This window comes from Oreochromis aureus, linkage group 3 (genome assembly GCF_013358895.1).
Source record: "Oreochromis aureus strain Israel breed Guangdong linkage group 3, ZZ_aureus, whole genome shotgun sequence".
NCBI lineage: Eukaryota > Metazoa > Chordata > Actinopteri > Cichliformes > Cichlidae > Oreochromis > Oreochromis aureus.
The window spans coordinates 116,952,623-116,967,397 of record NC_052944.1 but is presented as its reverse complement, the minus strand read 5'-3'; the positions used below and the strand labels follow the sequence as shown (position 1 = coordinate 116,967,397).

The 14,775-nt window shown below is 40.6% G+C and overlaps 1 long non-coding RNA gene across 1 annotated transcript; it reads left to right on the top strand.

Moving 5' to 3' along the window:
- Window positions 1-11,926: 11,926 nt before the first annotated feature.
- On the top strand, window positions 11,927-14,122 carry LOC120439025. The gene is made up of 2 exons (XR_005612328.1): window positions 11,927-12,143; window positions 13,723-14,122. It is a non-coding gene; the product is annotated as an uncharacterized LOC120439025 (long non-coding RNA).
- The last annotated feature ends 653 nt before the right edge of the window (window positions 14,123-14,775 follow it).

The following is a 14,775-nucleotide window of genomic DNA, read 5'->3' as shown; positions in this document are numbered from 1 at the left end:
GAGTTATTACCTGTAATAAATGTGAAAGTAAAGATTCCTGCAGTGATAACCAGGCAGGACAGAAACACATCCAAGCTGTCACCACGGTAACAGCACATACATTTAGTTCATAATACACAGAAAAATTAAAAAAAAGACAGCGTGATGTCCTGTATGGACAGGTGGAAGGAACCAAGTCCTCAGCTGAAACACTCGTGTTTGTCCACAGACAGGAAACACAGCAGGAAACAAAGAAGCTCATGGATAACACACTTCCTGTCAGTCACAATGAGGCTGGAGCCAAACACAGAAAGGTGTTTTTGTCCAGATGAGCCCAGAGAAGAAACACACAGTGTTCACAGACATCAGAAGCTCAGAGAGGTGAAACATGAGGTTGGAGTCCTCGTCAGCATCCAGAAGAGCTGCTGTGAAACCCTGAGTACTCATGACAGACTCTGATGGCACAAACACATCATGATTCAAACAGAAAGACAAACATGGAGCTCCTGATCCTCCTGCATGAGAACAAGCTGACATGAGCGCTGTGTCTGAGAGTGTCTCCCTGTCACAGTGACAATAACACAGCTGCTGCTCACAGTCATTAAACTGACCTGAGGTCAGCTGCTAGGACGTCTCTGTGCTCCTTACATATGAACCATGTGACCTCACATCAGTGCTGTGGATGACTGTAGTCATAGAAGAGTAGAGCTGTAGCAGGTGGTGTGAGGAGGAGGAGGAGGTGGTGTATTCTAGTTAACGCAGTACTGAAACACTCCAGCAGAGGGCGCTGTTAAGTCCTTATTGTAACACAGTTACTGTGTGCAGTTAGACTTCATACATAATCTGCACTTATTTCCATCAGACATGCTGTCAGTAAATGATTGGTTTCTATTGATTCTACTTCCTGTTGACTAGTTTGATGACAGTGAAACAATCACAGCTGATTGTGTGATGATGTAAACTGTCACTGTTACATTCAGTGTGTGTGACATCATGTTAGTGCAGCTGATAACAGCCTGGTTCTGTTAGAAACACATGAACGTGTCCATAGATCAGTGTGTGTTTAACATGAGAGCTTCAGCCCTGCTGATGTCTTCAATAAAGACATGCAGGAAAACTGATGAGACTCTGAAATAACTCTTTATATTTATAATGTAACTCTGCATCAAAAGAACAACAAAGGATCCCAGACAGGTTTATGTGAACAAAGACGATTCTGATGTTTCTGTGTTTCTAACAGTTTGACATTATTAGTAAACAGACTGCAGTGAACAGGATTTATAAAGAGCTTATATATAAAGATATGACAGCTGTTTGTTGATCACTCTGTGTTTGGACCTGATCAGTCCAGCTGTTTACTTGAAATATGTTCATTTAGCTGTTCTGTTATATTTATGTTCTTGTCTCTGTTGAAAAACACATTTTAATGTCCCTCAGATTTTTCTCCCAGATGAATAAATATAAAAATGACACAAACTGACTGCAGCTACTTTTTGTCCTTTCTGTCAGAAACCTTCATGTGACTCATGAGAGACACGTTTCAGCTGTTTGTGACAGATCAGAGGCCAACAAGTCATTTATAACACTTTCCATCATTGTTTAGCACAAACACATGTTGACACAGCAGCGGGGCCGCAGTGAGAGTCAGAGCCAGGAGATAAAACTCCTGTTTGACCACAGCCCCAGTTTGTTCCTGCACTTCAAACACTTCCTGTTGTTGACTGGGTGGAGTCAGGAAGCCAGCGAGGCCCTGCAGGACTGAGACTGCAGACTGGGACGTGCTCTGTGATGGAGATCAACAGCATCACTGACTGTTTCTGTGAGGACACCATCATCCCAGCAGGGCTGTTTCCCAACAACAAGCCTGGACCATCAGAGACCTGAAGCTGCTGCTGAATGAAAGAAGAGGATCTTCAGGTCTGGAACAAGGACGAGCTGAGAGTGTTAATAACGTTACTAATGTTCAGCTACACTTTACTAGGTCACATCTGTGACACACGTCACTTAAATAAAGAAGGAAATATTGGCTCTGTTTTATCTGCTGGGCCCAAAAGTGACTCCCGTATTTAAACTGCTATGAATAACTTGTTGGTCTATAATATGTGAAACATGTGTCAAATGTCTCCATCATGAAAGATATCAGGTCATCTTGAGCCACAAAAACATTCCTATCATGAGGTAGAAGCTGGAATCAGTTTGTTGCAGAGGGACGTTTATATATCCCATATTTATCCAGTTAAAGTCACATTGAAATTCAAAAATGTCTTTTCAAGAGTCGTCTGTCCAAGAGGAGCAGAAACAAATATAACAACAGTTATTTAAGCTGTTTTAAAGGCCACAAAGGAGCAGATTGGTTATAATGCAGCTGCTTCAGAGGAATAAAGATGAAACACTGTTTTTATTTCATGTGTAACACCTTTCAATCATGTGTTGACTAAAGTCTATTGACCAGTATAAGTAAAGACATCACACACACACACATGGAAACACTGAAACCTGTTTTTGGTGCAGCAGCGGTCCCAGCTGCTCGCCTTTATCTAGACTGGGTCGGCTGCTTATCTCAATATAATCAATGTTTAAAGTTCTCAGTGTTTCTGTGTTGCTTCAGTATAGGATCTCCCAGCATCATCACTGTGCTGTCCAATCATTGTGTGCTAGGTTACCCTTATAGTGCAATGTGTGTTTGCACAAAGAGAAGCATGTGTGTCAAATATAAAGAAGCACAGAACAGAAAAAGCTGCCAGTTTCTTCTATTTAGAGTCAAGTTAGTGTTTTGTGTCTTTGTTTGAGGCCTAATGTCAAGCAGAGGTGTGTGTAACTGGACTGCTCTGTTATATGTGTGACATGTGTGCTTCAGCATCATCTTCATCACTGCTGATTCCTTTGTGTCATCATGTGTTGAGAAGAGAGAACAGTTATAACGGAGGAGCAACAGGAAGCCCTGAAATCTGCATCCAACAAGGAAGTGTTGGCTCACCAGTGATCCCAGCAGAGCCACTGGTTTGGCTCCAGTTGTTATAGATTCAATGATGTTGTTGCTACAGATACATGTTAGCATCTTTATTGTAGTAAAGTCTTCTAATGTGAAGCTAGAAACAAGGCAGGAAACAGCTCCATGATCTGATCTTAATGATGTTGTTTTTATTTCTGTCTTTCAGAACTGGATTGAAACTATCAAAGGTCTAAAAACAGCCTCAACCCTCCCAAAGACAAACTTTACACACGTCATCTTTCAGCTACAATCTTTGTTGCAGGGATCTTCTGCCAAACAAGGCTGAGAGAAGATTTCTTACAGCTGTCATGTTGATGCTGTTTCAATCTTTGGGCAAACACACTCATATATTAGGGCTGATATCAGGGCTGCACAAGTTCTTTGTGATCATGAATAATAGAAGTGTGCCTGTTGAAGATCATGTTTCTACATGATTATATGTCCTGTTATTGTTCTGTATTATATTCAGCTTTCAGCATCCTTTCCCAGCCCCTGTTACACCATCCATACAAAGCCAATCTGACTGTGAGCCAATGTGTTTGATAGTTTGTGTTGGATCAATAGATTTGACAGACTTGGTTCTCATCCAGAGGAAACAGTCCAAATTCAGATCTAATGAAATGATGGAGGCTGTTTCCTACCACGGTGCTAATGTGTGACTAACAAGGCTCATGGTCTCCAGCAGACAAGCGCCTGGAATGAGGTGAGCTGAGTGTTGCTTTGGTGGGTCTGTGCCCACGTCATGCATCAGGATTCATATTGGCAATAGTTCATATCTCTGTTCTTTAGCCTTCATCACAAAGCTGTGAAGGAAAACAAACATCTAACAGGATTTGATGGATGCAAAGTCCACTGAGCTCTTTGTCATTTACAAACTTGTCCAACCAACAAGAGCACAGATGAAAAACACAGTGACACTTAAAGGATTTTGCCATATATGAGCATAGATTACTTTCATATAGATTTTCAATGCAGGCTTTTGGTGAGCCGCTGGGTTCTGTCTAATAATCATCTCAGCATTTTACAATAGAACAGCTCTTTATTAGCTCTTCATTTATTGTTATTGGACATGAAACAAGGAAGCTGTGTTTCTCATTGGATGTTAGTTTCATGTTCATCAGGATCATTTTCTAAAGAGCTGATATTTAGACCATTTACTGCACTGGCTGCACATTCTGTCTACATTTCTCTGTATGTGCTGTGTTTGTCTTTCATATTTCTCCATATTGACACAAACAGTGAACAGCAGTAGATCTACTCTTCATCTGTTTTAGGCCCAGTGAAAGATCTGAAGCAGAAATGGTGTCATTAGGAGAAGAAGAACGGCGAGGAGGCAGCAGCTCTTAAAGATGAAACACAGCAACTTAGCCCTGAGCTCAGAGAGCTTCACATGAAAAAGCTCCTCAAGCAGATCATGTCAGAGGTTTGTCATCAACAGGAGGAACTGTTCATATCATAGAATGAAGGATGCTGTCAGCTGGATGAAGAAGGTTATTTAATGGCAAACGTTCACATTGAAGTCAAATTGTTGTGGTGTTGAACAGATTCATGGACTGATTGTCTCCAGAATGTTAGAAGAGCTTCAATGAATCATTAGAAACAACTTACAGCTGCACAGTTGTGTCAAACACATCTTTGTGTCATTGTGGGATTTTGTGTTTCTACATGTGACACACGTCTAAAACATGCACACAATTTGAAGACAAACAGGGACTCATTTGTTCCCACAGCCAGATGCTGAGAGCCATTTCCTTGTAGTCCTGTGTCTATATATATGCACCATTAGATGTTATTGGAATGATTGTCAGCTTTGATAGTTTCATGTATGTTTAGCTGGACGGCTGTTTGATCCTCCACATGTTTAAAGGTGTCCAGTCCTGAGACACTGGGGTGGAAACAGCTGTGATGTCATTGGACTGTCACAAAGACAGAAGTGCATGAAGTGAGCAGCCAAGGAGCCGCTGATGTTTTGGATTCAACAGCATTTGAAAGGTTGACACAGACACATTTGCACATAGAAAGCTGAATTTGTCATATGCCACAGTGAACTCACTGTTCAGTGTTTTTCAGGAAGCTTCTTAACTGCCTCTGCTGCCAAACAAGCAGCTGATGTCCTTGAGAAGAAGCTGAAGAAGTCTTCAACAACAAATACAGGAAGTGGACTTTCAAATACTAGATTCACTTTAGACTCACACAAGAAATGACTCAACTAGCTGTGTTTGATTGACTCCTTTGACTCTATGAAAGCTCAGTGTGTGTCTGTACACAGACTGTTGTGTTGGACTATTATTCAGTTGTCTGCTTTTCAAATGTCTGCATCTCAGTGTAGATGAGGCTGGGGGTCATGGGAGGCCACCATAGCAGTCTCTTCAACATCATGACATCATCATAAATGCTGCTGGACTGTCTGATGGGCTGACGGTGAAAAAGCCATCGGAAGGAAACAGAAGACATTTCAGAGGCTGCAGCAGATTTCTTTGATTTGGGGCCTTTTTCAGCTTTATTGGACAGAGCAGTGAAGATAAGTGACAGCAAAGCAGAGGGAGAGAGAAAGGGGCGTGGTCAGAATCAAAGCCAGGCCAGCTGCTCTCCACCTGGTGGCACATGGTCACCTGCTCATCCTAGTGAGCTCCACCAGCAGCCCTTTCACACAGTTTACACTGTCAAACACTGTGTGTGGACCTCAGCTAACAATAGGCTACATTTAAGTCTGGACTACATGCTTTTATATTGAGGCAGATTTTTACCTGTTTTTATTCCATCAGCAGCTCAACATCATGAGCAGCTTTGACATAAAGACATCAAACTCAAGCTGACTTTAAACTGGATCTACTTTTAATACAGGGGCTCAAAAACAACAACATCTTTATTATATATCAGGACAGAAAGTCATTTCATCTCAAATGGAAAACAGCTTTATTTGGAATAATCAGCACTATCAACTGGTTTGGGATCTCCACCAGTTTCATGTCTTTACAGCTTCTCCAACAAAGTTCCTGTAAAATCAGCATCTTTATTGGTTTGATAGTGATTGATTATTCAGTCCCAATCTGCTGTCATCTAAAGAACAAAATGATGTTTCTATGAGTCAAAAGCTCCAGATGTTGTTCACAAAGAAAACAAAGATTAGGAACTTAAACACAAAGTGTTTGGAGCCAAAATGTTCCCAAGCTGCTCTTTTTGAAATGGCAGAGGTACAGTGGTGTCTAACAGCACACTGTGGAAGGCAAACATGTTATTGTTGGATGAAACTTCATGAATCCTTTGTAGATTTGAGCTTTTGGAGCCTTTCTTTTCTCTTCAGGTGTACAGAGGCTGAGGAGGCAGGTGAAGCAGGTGGAGCTGTTGTAATGCTGGCAGAGGGTGTGTCTTAGTAACTCTGTGAGGTAGAACTGGATCCAACATTGTGGATGTGTTGATGTTGGAGCCATTAAGATTCTCTGCCACACTGTAGGATTTCCTTTGATTCACTGCGGGGCATTTTGGAGTCTGTCAATGAAACTCTTCATATTTGTGTTTGACACCAGTTTATAGAAACAGACAAATGTGTCATGCTTTTGTTCGGCCTCCACAAATATACACATTTGTTCATTGGTTGGACTTTTGGAAGGAGACACATTGAAAACCATGTTAATAAGATCTTGTTGTTTCCTGTGGATCCGACACAGAGAGTGGACTTCAGACAGAAAGCGTGGAAGAGATTTTAGAGGCCGTGTGTGGCAACAGGAAGTTTCTGTATGTTTGCTGATCTTACATGTGGAAAACAACACGTGATGTTTGTGAAGTTCTACAATGATCATTGTTCTGACAGCATTTTGAGTGGGAACAGTTCAAACTGAGAGTAGTGGGAGTTATTTACTGATTGAAACAAGCTGAATGTTTCTGTGCACGATGAAGATCAGCAGCTCAGCTGATCAATGAATTGACATCTATCAGTCATTTCATGAGATGAAGTCATCAGCAGACATTTGTTCTAACTGTGTGATAAATGTCAGAACGTCAGGGCTCTGCTTTAGTCACTACTTGATGATCATTGGCTCATTGTTGAATCACGTGGCCCAGTCTGACCTCTGACCCTTTGCTGCAGGTCTTCTGTGTTATCTCCACTTTCATGTCTGATCTTCTGCTGTATCGTCCAAAATAAACATCTGAATCATTTCCAACACTTCAGCAGATCTTTAGTTTGGGCAGCACAGTACAACATAACACATATTGTACTATACTGCCCACTTCCTGATCTTATTGGATCTGTGTGTGAGGTTGGTGAAGGAAACACATGTTTACTGAGTGAATCGCTGCCATTAGGAACTAGTTTTATATCACAGCCTAGAAATCACACAGGACCATTTCTGCAAGTGAAAAGTCCTAATTGGAGGAAAATAATTGTGTAGTTTGTGCGACTGTTGTTTGTAAATGAAGAATCGTCCCAACTACATGTGTTGCTGACCTTTGACCTTTTCTTTAGGTGCACAGAGGAGTCTGTGGAAACATCCTGAGGCAGTGCTACAGATGTCTTCAAATAAAGTGGTGTATTATCCATGTTTTCTATGGATCACATCAATATCCTGATCTAACAAGCCCCTTTTTGTGGATTTTAGAGCCTCTGACTTTTGCTGCGTCTGCGTCTCATTTCAAGCACAAGAGCAAGAAGTGGATGAAGAAATGGGGCGAGTGGGGTCAGTGTGGTGCATGTCAGCTGTGCTCATGCTTTCACAAAGAACATGTGTATTCATTGGCAGCATTAAGGTGCACTTTAGTCTTCATAATAATAAAGTATTGTGACTTTATTATTGTGAATCCTCACAGTCATGTTGCAGCTCTGCTTTGCTTTAAGAAAATGTTCTACCAGGATGTTACTTTCCTAAACGTGTTCTCCAAATGTTCCCAAAGACTTTGTTCTAAGTAGTTCTACATGATGAAACATTCACACTAAGTTTAAGAAGGACACACAAACACCATCTGTCCTTTCATCATGTGTACAAACCTGTTCAGATGTCAAATGTACCGTGAATGGATGCAAATGTGGATCGTTCCAATAAAATGAGACCGTTTTGTAAGTGGATCCCAGTTTGAAGTTCATTGAAACCTATAAGAACATGTTATTCAAACCAACTTTATCCAACAGGAAGAAGCATCAGGGGAACAGGAAACATTCAAACATGTTTACTGTAAGAACTGCACAAAGGAAGGAAACACAATCCTACACACGAGCACTTTAAAATGGACATTTAGCTTTTCAAACATCAGGGAGTGCTGCAATAACAACACTGTGCCCATTCTGATCAGACTGAAAGATTTATAGAGATTTATCCATGTGCTGGAAAAGGATTTGATATCAACATATATGCAGATTAGTAGGAGCATTTTCTTCATATTGATTTAGAGTTCAGTACTAGGAATATGTAGAATTAACATCTGTGTACATGACGAGTGATGAAAACTTTCAAAGGACGCCAGAATTGGTGTCTCTATCTGTGACTGTCCCAGAGGAACCTACCTGAGGGATTATTAAAGATCTGTCTATCTAGAAAGACTTGCATTGATTCACAGTGTACAATTCTTTCTAATCTATTAACATCTTCCTCCAAATCCTGTTTCTGCTGCATCAGAAGGGCTCAAACCTCCTGCTGTTGTCTGCTGGACCATCAATTCTACTTTATGATGATCTTCAAAGATAAAAACGTGAGTTTATTTGTGAACTCTGTGAAATGATGTTTAGTTTGAACCAATCCTGTGTCAGCTGCAGCCACATCATTGCCACGCATACAAATGGCTGCGTTCCTGTTTAGACCTGCTGGCTGTCAATGGGCTTCATTCCATTTCAGACTGCCGGTGGTCGCTGTGATCTAAACTCAACATGGCTCCTGTGTTAGAAGAGCCTCTGATTTTAAATTTGCACATTGAATAGTTTCTTTGCAACACTATGGAGCTACCAGCCCAGTATATGTAGCCCACAGTAGATGGAGTTATCAAGCTGCACTGACAAACATCAGGACTGTTGGGATTTAGAGATTCTTTTATTGCTGCCATATAATCTGCCTTATGATAAATGCATTAATAACATGTTCTACAGTATTATTTTATCAGTAATATTGTTTACAGGGTTCATATTGCATTGAATATGTTTGTACTTAGTGATTGAGGACGAGGGTCCATTATTAGCCCTTAGAGGCCCTGAAGCTTGAAGTTATTACCTTAAAAGGAAGGTGTTATCAAAAAGAGAAGTTATATGTCTGTTTATAGTTATTAAGATGTACAAGATGTACCCTTGTCTGTAAACAATGACTGGACATAATGTATTTTTGACCTGTATTGACGTGTATGTGGGGTGTGATCCTCTATGCTATAAAACCAGAACTCAGTGTATTTTTTGTCAGAGCAAATAAGCCATATGCTGACGGTTGTTCTCCGTTGTCAATAAACTCATCGTTTGATTGCACTTTTCTGGGCCTCCGTCGTTTGTTGTCTGGTCTACAGTTGATCGATCTCGCTTCATTTGGTGGAGGATGCAGGGCAACTAAAGATCAGCAGTAAGAGGTACAGGTGTTTGTTGTCGGCGGAGGTCGAGGCCAGATCAGGTGATTGAACGGCAGACGTCACGGTGATCGCTTGACTATTGGGCCCACAAAAAGGTAAGGCACAAACCTCTTAAACTGAAATTGTGCTGTAGTGGATTATAATTCTAGAATATGTAGTCAAGTGGTCATCCGTTGATCTCTGTTTTGAGTTTTGTTTGAAACGAAAACCTTTGTTGCAACGAAAGTGAAACTTAAGAGTAGTATTGTGTTCACGGTCGCTCGGAAAAAGCAGTACTGAGCTAAAAGTAATTTGTGTTGTGTTCATGGTCGCTTGGAAAAAGCAGTACTGAGCTAAAAGTAACTAGAGACGTTGTTTTTAAGGAAATAAGAGAGATTAAAAGAGATTAAAAGTGTCTAAAGTCAAGGAGTTGAAGAACTCCCTCCCTGGGAAAGACGTTTCCTAGGATTATACTAGGGGGAGGGCCCCGCTGAGAGTTGTGGCCTCAGATATAGCCCTGGTGATCGCAGAGGATCATTGTTAGGGAGACACTTAATTGTGAGAAAAAGAGTAAAATACCGGACGCAAGAGTCCGAGGAAGTTGATATATGATTTAAGAGAAACTCAGGTCAGCCGTAAGCTTGAGGTTTTGCAGTAAAGCCAGCCGAGCAGTAAAGTGAAACTAAGGTCTGTTGTGTTGAAGTAACTCTGAGAATAAATACTGTGAGCTATGAGAGACGATTAAAAAGTATTACCTATGCATTTGTGGACCCGCCGTGGTCAGTGAAAATTTGTGGACCCGCCGTGGTCAGTGAAAATTTGTGGACCACCGTGGGCGAGAAAAGCTGTGTTTTGTTGATATTCCTGGAGAATTTGCAGACCTGTTGACGTCTCTTAAAGACGAGCAGCGGTGTGTATATCCGGGTCGTAGGGACCCACTCATACAGCTGGAAACCGTGACGTAAGAAACTGTCTGAAATGATTTAAGTGCCAGCCGGCTGCAGGCTGTGTGTGAGAGAGAGGCTGTAAAAGTCTCTTTTTCCGTTCTTTTTGCTGGGGAAAAGTGCGCAGTTAAAATTTGGGTGCGGTCACTTCCCCTTTTAATTTTAACAAAGAATAGATACATTGATTAAATGAGGGGTAGATAAAAGGCATGCTCATTGTGCGGTGTTTCATTATAGGTGCTTGAAATAGACAGTGAGAGGCCCACGGGGATCCCATTAAGGCTGCTGAAGCATTTTCCTGTTTTGTGAGCGTGCCTTTGGTGATTTTGAAATACAGTATCACTGGACAGGGTGATTCTAATATAAGAGTTATTTTAATCCAACAAGAAACAGAGTAATAAATAAAGCTGTGAGCCTCCTCCTGAGTGGAGAGAATTTGCAGAATTTTTGAGTATCTCTTGTCAAAGAAAAGGGAAAAGAGATTCTGTGTACGGCAGACCGTGAAGTTTCTAGATTAAATCAGAGAGAACTAATGTGGCCGAAGGTTGGATCTGATATGAGGCGAACAGAAGACCGGTCTAAAAAAGATTAAGAGGTACGCACAAACCTGTTCAATAAGCAAATTTGTGCAAATTGGCTGAATTCTAAATTATCTGTTCGCTGAGTAGATGATCTTAACTACTAAATTGGCGCAGTAGGGGTAAAACTGAATTCTCGAGAATAAAGTAAAACGTTGAAGTAATGAATGAGTAACTTGGAAGTAATGAGAAGCTTTGAAGCAAGGATAATGAAACTTTGAGAAACAGACAGTACTGAGTTAAAAGGTTATATGGTATTTCATGGTAAAAAAGAAAAAGAGACCAATGCATGTTTAAGAATAGAAGAATATAAGAGTTATTGGTCAGCTTATGGTTTAATAAGTGTCAAACTCATGGGATTGGAGAATCCTGTACTTCTTTGAGACTTCAAAGAGGAGCTCCGGCGTGGGCATACGTCAGGTGGTGTTGCCGAGAGTTGTGGGCTCGGTGAATAGCTAATGATCAAGAGGATCATTTTGGGAGACGCTCATTTGCAAGTAAAAGGATTAAGTTCGGACGAGGAAGTCCGACAGAAACACCTGGTGCTGTCAGGATGTTTAAGTGACACAGAAGTTCAGAAAATCGAGTCAGAAATGGTTTTGTGGCTCTTGGTAAACTGATTTTGAAGGAAAATCAGTGTTTATTGTGCTGAAGTAACAGATCCGGCGTGGTCTGAGGAAAAGAAATAAATTGGTTAATGGCTGATATATTTATATGAATTTTGGTGGATCTGCTGAGGTCCAGAAAATAATCAAGGCGGACTGTGTTTGTTCGAACGTTGATAAATGATCCAGGAAGAATTGCCCTGGGTCTGTGTCTGTGTGTGTGTGTTGTTCAGTGACAACATGCACAGTTTAAAATTGGGCGCAGTTCCTTCCTCTTTTTAGTTTCAAAACACAAAGGCTGTTGGATGAAGAATTACTGTGTAAGGAACGGCTTCATTTTTGATTAGGGAAATAATATGCTTACTTTTGGGTTTATGAAGATCTCGTAACAATCTGGGGGAGATGCCGGGGTAAAAAGAGTGAGCTCGGACGAAGGGGTCCGAGAAAAGAACACCGTGAGTTGAGCAAGGCGTTTTAACTGACTCAGGATTTCAGAGAATCGAGTCAGCTGTGATCTCGAGTTTTAATGGTAAGTTGATTTTAAAGGAAAATCAATGTTTACCATGTTGAAGTAATTCTGATGATATTACTAGATGTGTTGTGATACAAGTAAAGAATAAGTTGTGTAAATGTGGACACACGATTGTGTTGAGATGTATGGATCGGCTGCGGTCCACCTGATAAGTGAATACTGGGTAAACTGAGACAATAAACTGTTTTTAAATCTTCACTGGCTGCAGTGAGATACATGTGCTGAAGATTACTGGACCCAGCGAGGTCCATATGATGAAGTTCTTGGGGAGATAAATGACAGAAACAGTTTCTGAATTTTGAGGAGAATTCTGAAGCACTGAGGTTGAATTTTCTCTGTGCTTGCAGTGCGCTGTGTGGACTTATATTAGAGTTATAAGTCCAAAGGTTATGACCTGGAGGTCATTCATGGTGTTTAAAGAAGAACAGGAATTAGAAAAGGATATTTAATGTCATATTTTGTGTAAATTGAGGAAAACTCACCACATGTGTTCACCTTTTTTTCATTTAAAGGGACACAGACATTAACACACACACAGTACTTGGGTGTGAGTTACTTCCTCTTTTAATTTTAAACTGCAACACGTGTTCATTGAACTAGAATTTCAGCAGTGGATGAGACAGGATTTAGGTTAGGGCTAGTTAAAGATAAAGATGACCTTTATTAGTCCCACCGGTGGGAAATTTGTTTTGTTAAAGCAAAAGTGCAAAGTTATGCAGCAGAAATTAGAAAACACTGGAATGCAATAAAATAAAGTAGAATAGAATAAAATAGAATACCAATACTATATACAGCTGAGTAAGAAAATACAAAATACAACTTTGTCAAAGAAAGAATTGCACATATAGCTGTCTTATTGGACGTATGAGGGTTCTGGTAAAGTACTAGTTCTGGTAAAAGTAAAAACTTAGGTTTAAAGTTTTATGCCCTGGAGGCCAAGAGTCGTGTGTAGAGAAGAACATGACTTAGAAACGGACATTTAAGGTCACATTTTGTCTAAGATGGGGAGAATTGTCCCATATGTGTTTATTTCTCTTCTTTTTAAGAGGACAGACGCACTGAGTGTTGTCTACTTCCTCTTTCTGATTCTAAGCAAGCATGTTTGATAAAATACTCTTAGGAAAGCGTATTTTGAGTGCTGCTAAGTGTGTGAATGTTGTGAGTACTTGATTTGAATGATTCTGTGTGATTTGTACAAAATAATAAATAAGTAATAATAACTCATAGGGGAGTGCGTGAATAGAGGAGGCCTGAGAGAGTGTGTGTGCGTCAAACAGGAAGTCTGATTATAGCTGGGGAGAGACGTTGCAGCATGAAAACAGAGCAATTAGAGACTGAATGTCTTAAGAAAAAGTAATAAAATATATTAATTACATGTTTTAGAAAAAGAAAACTGAGAAAATAAATACATGAACTAACATTTACATTAATGAATTGAAAACACACGTACACAAATTGTTACAGGTGAAATGTTGGGAATAATCAAGAAGTGAGATAGCTTAATATACTGATGAAATGAAGAAAGCAGCTTACACTCCTTTGATTTCCAGAGTCAGTGTGTCTCCTCCCCTCATAGAACCCATGCCCACTTGGCCCCCATATCAGGCGAAGCATGGAAGGCTGGACAGCCCATGACGGGTAAGATCCCACCTCGAAACCCTGGGACAACCTAAGGCAAGGCGCAGTCACGATTGCTTGAACCTAGGTCCCTAAGTGAGCTGGACTCACTGGAGGAGACGGGACTACAAGGGTAAAGCCGCTGGGGCAGAGGGGGAAACGTCATTAACAATGACGAGTGATGAGCCGAAGAGGGGAGACACTCACTGTCTTTCAGGGTGAATTGTTCCCTGAACCTGAAAATCAAGCTCTAACTTCTGGCTGAGGACAAGGAATGTTGTTATTTAAGGAGGGAGATCAAATTTGCGAAAGAGAAAAACTGACTGTTTAAGTGGAACCTTGTGAGGGAGTCTGAAAAACCACGAAAAGAAACATATACACAATCACACACACAAATAGAAATGTGTTAACCTTAGAATACAAAAGAGCTCATGAAGATCAGATAGCAGGTTTAGCATAGGAGTCTGTTTATCATGTTGTCCAACTCGCTTAGTGTGTAGTAGTTTTCAGAAGAGAAAATTTAGAATTTAGTGTTGATGGTGTGCAAGTTGTGTGGTGTTTAACGAGATTTTCTGTGTATTGAGCAGGTGAGGTGATGTTAGTTGACCTGAGAGTGTCAGGACCCTGAAGAACTTGTGGCAAAATGTTCTGTGTTTAAGATTGTTGGGGTTGTTGTTGTAGTGATGGGTTACTTCTATCGGTTAGATTTGTGTTGTTTTCTTATTTTAATAGAGGGAGTTTTATCAAACATGCACATGTCTAAGGGGGTCCATCATTTTTGTAACAGTGCACTTAGAAAACCTGCCAGGTGATTTTGTTTTGTGTTTGGATGAGCCAATAATCAGCTCTCTTTTTCTCATTTTTGTTCTAAGCAGGCCTGCAAAAGAGTGGATAACAGCGCTGAAAATTCTCGGTGACCTTCTCCAGATTACAATGGGCAGAGGAGAAGGCTAAGTCTCTGTCTAAAAGGATTGCCGCGAGCCAATCCAGTCTAAAAGCAGAAAGAACTATT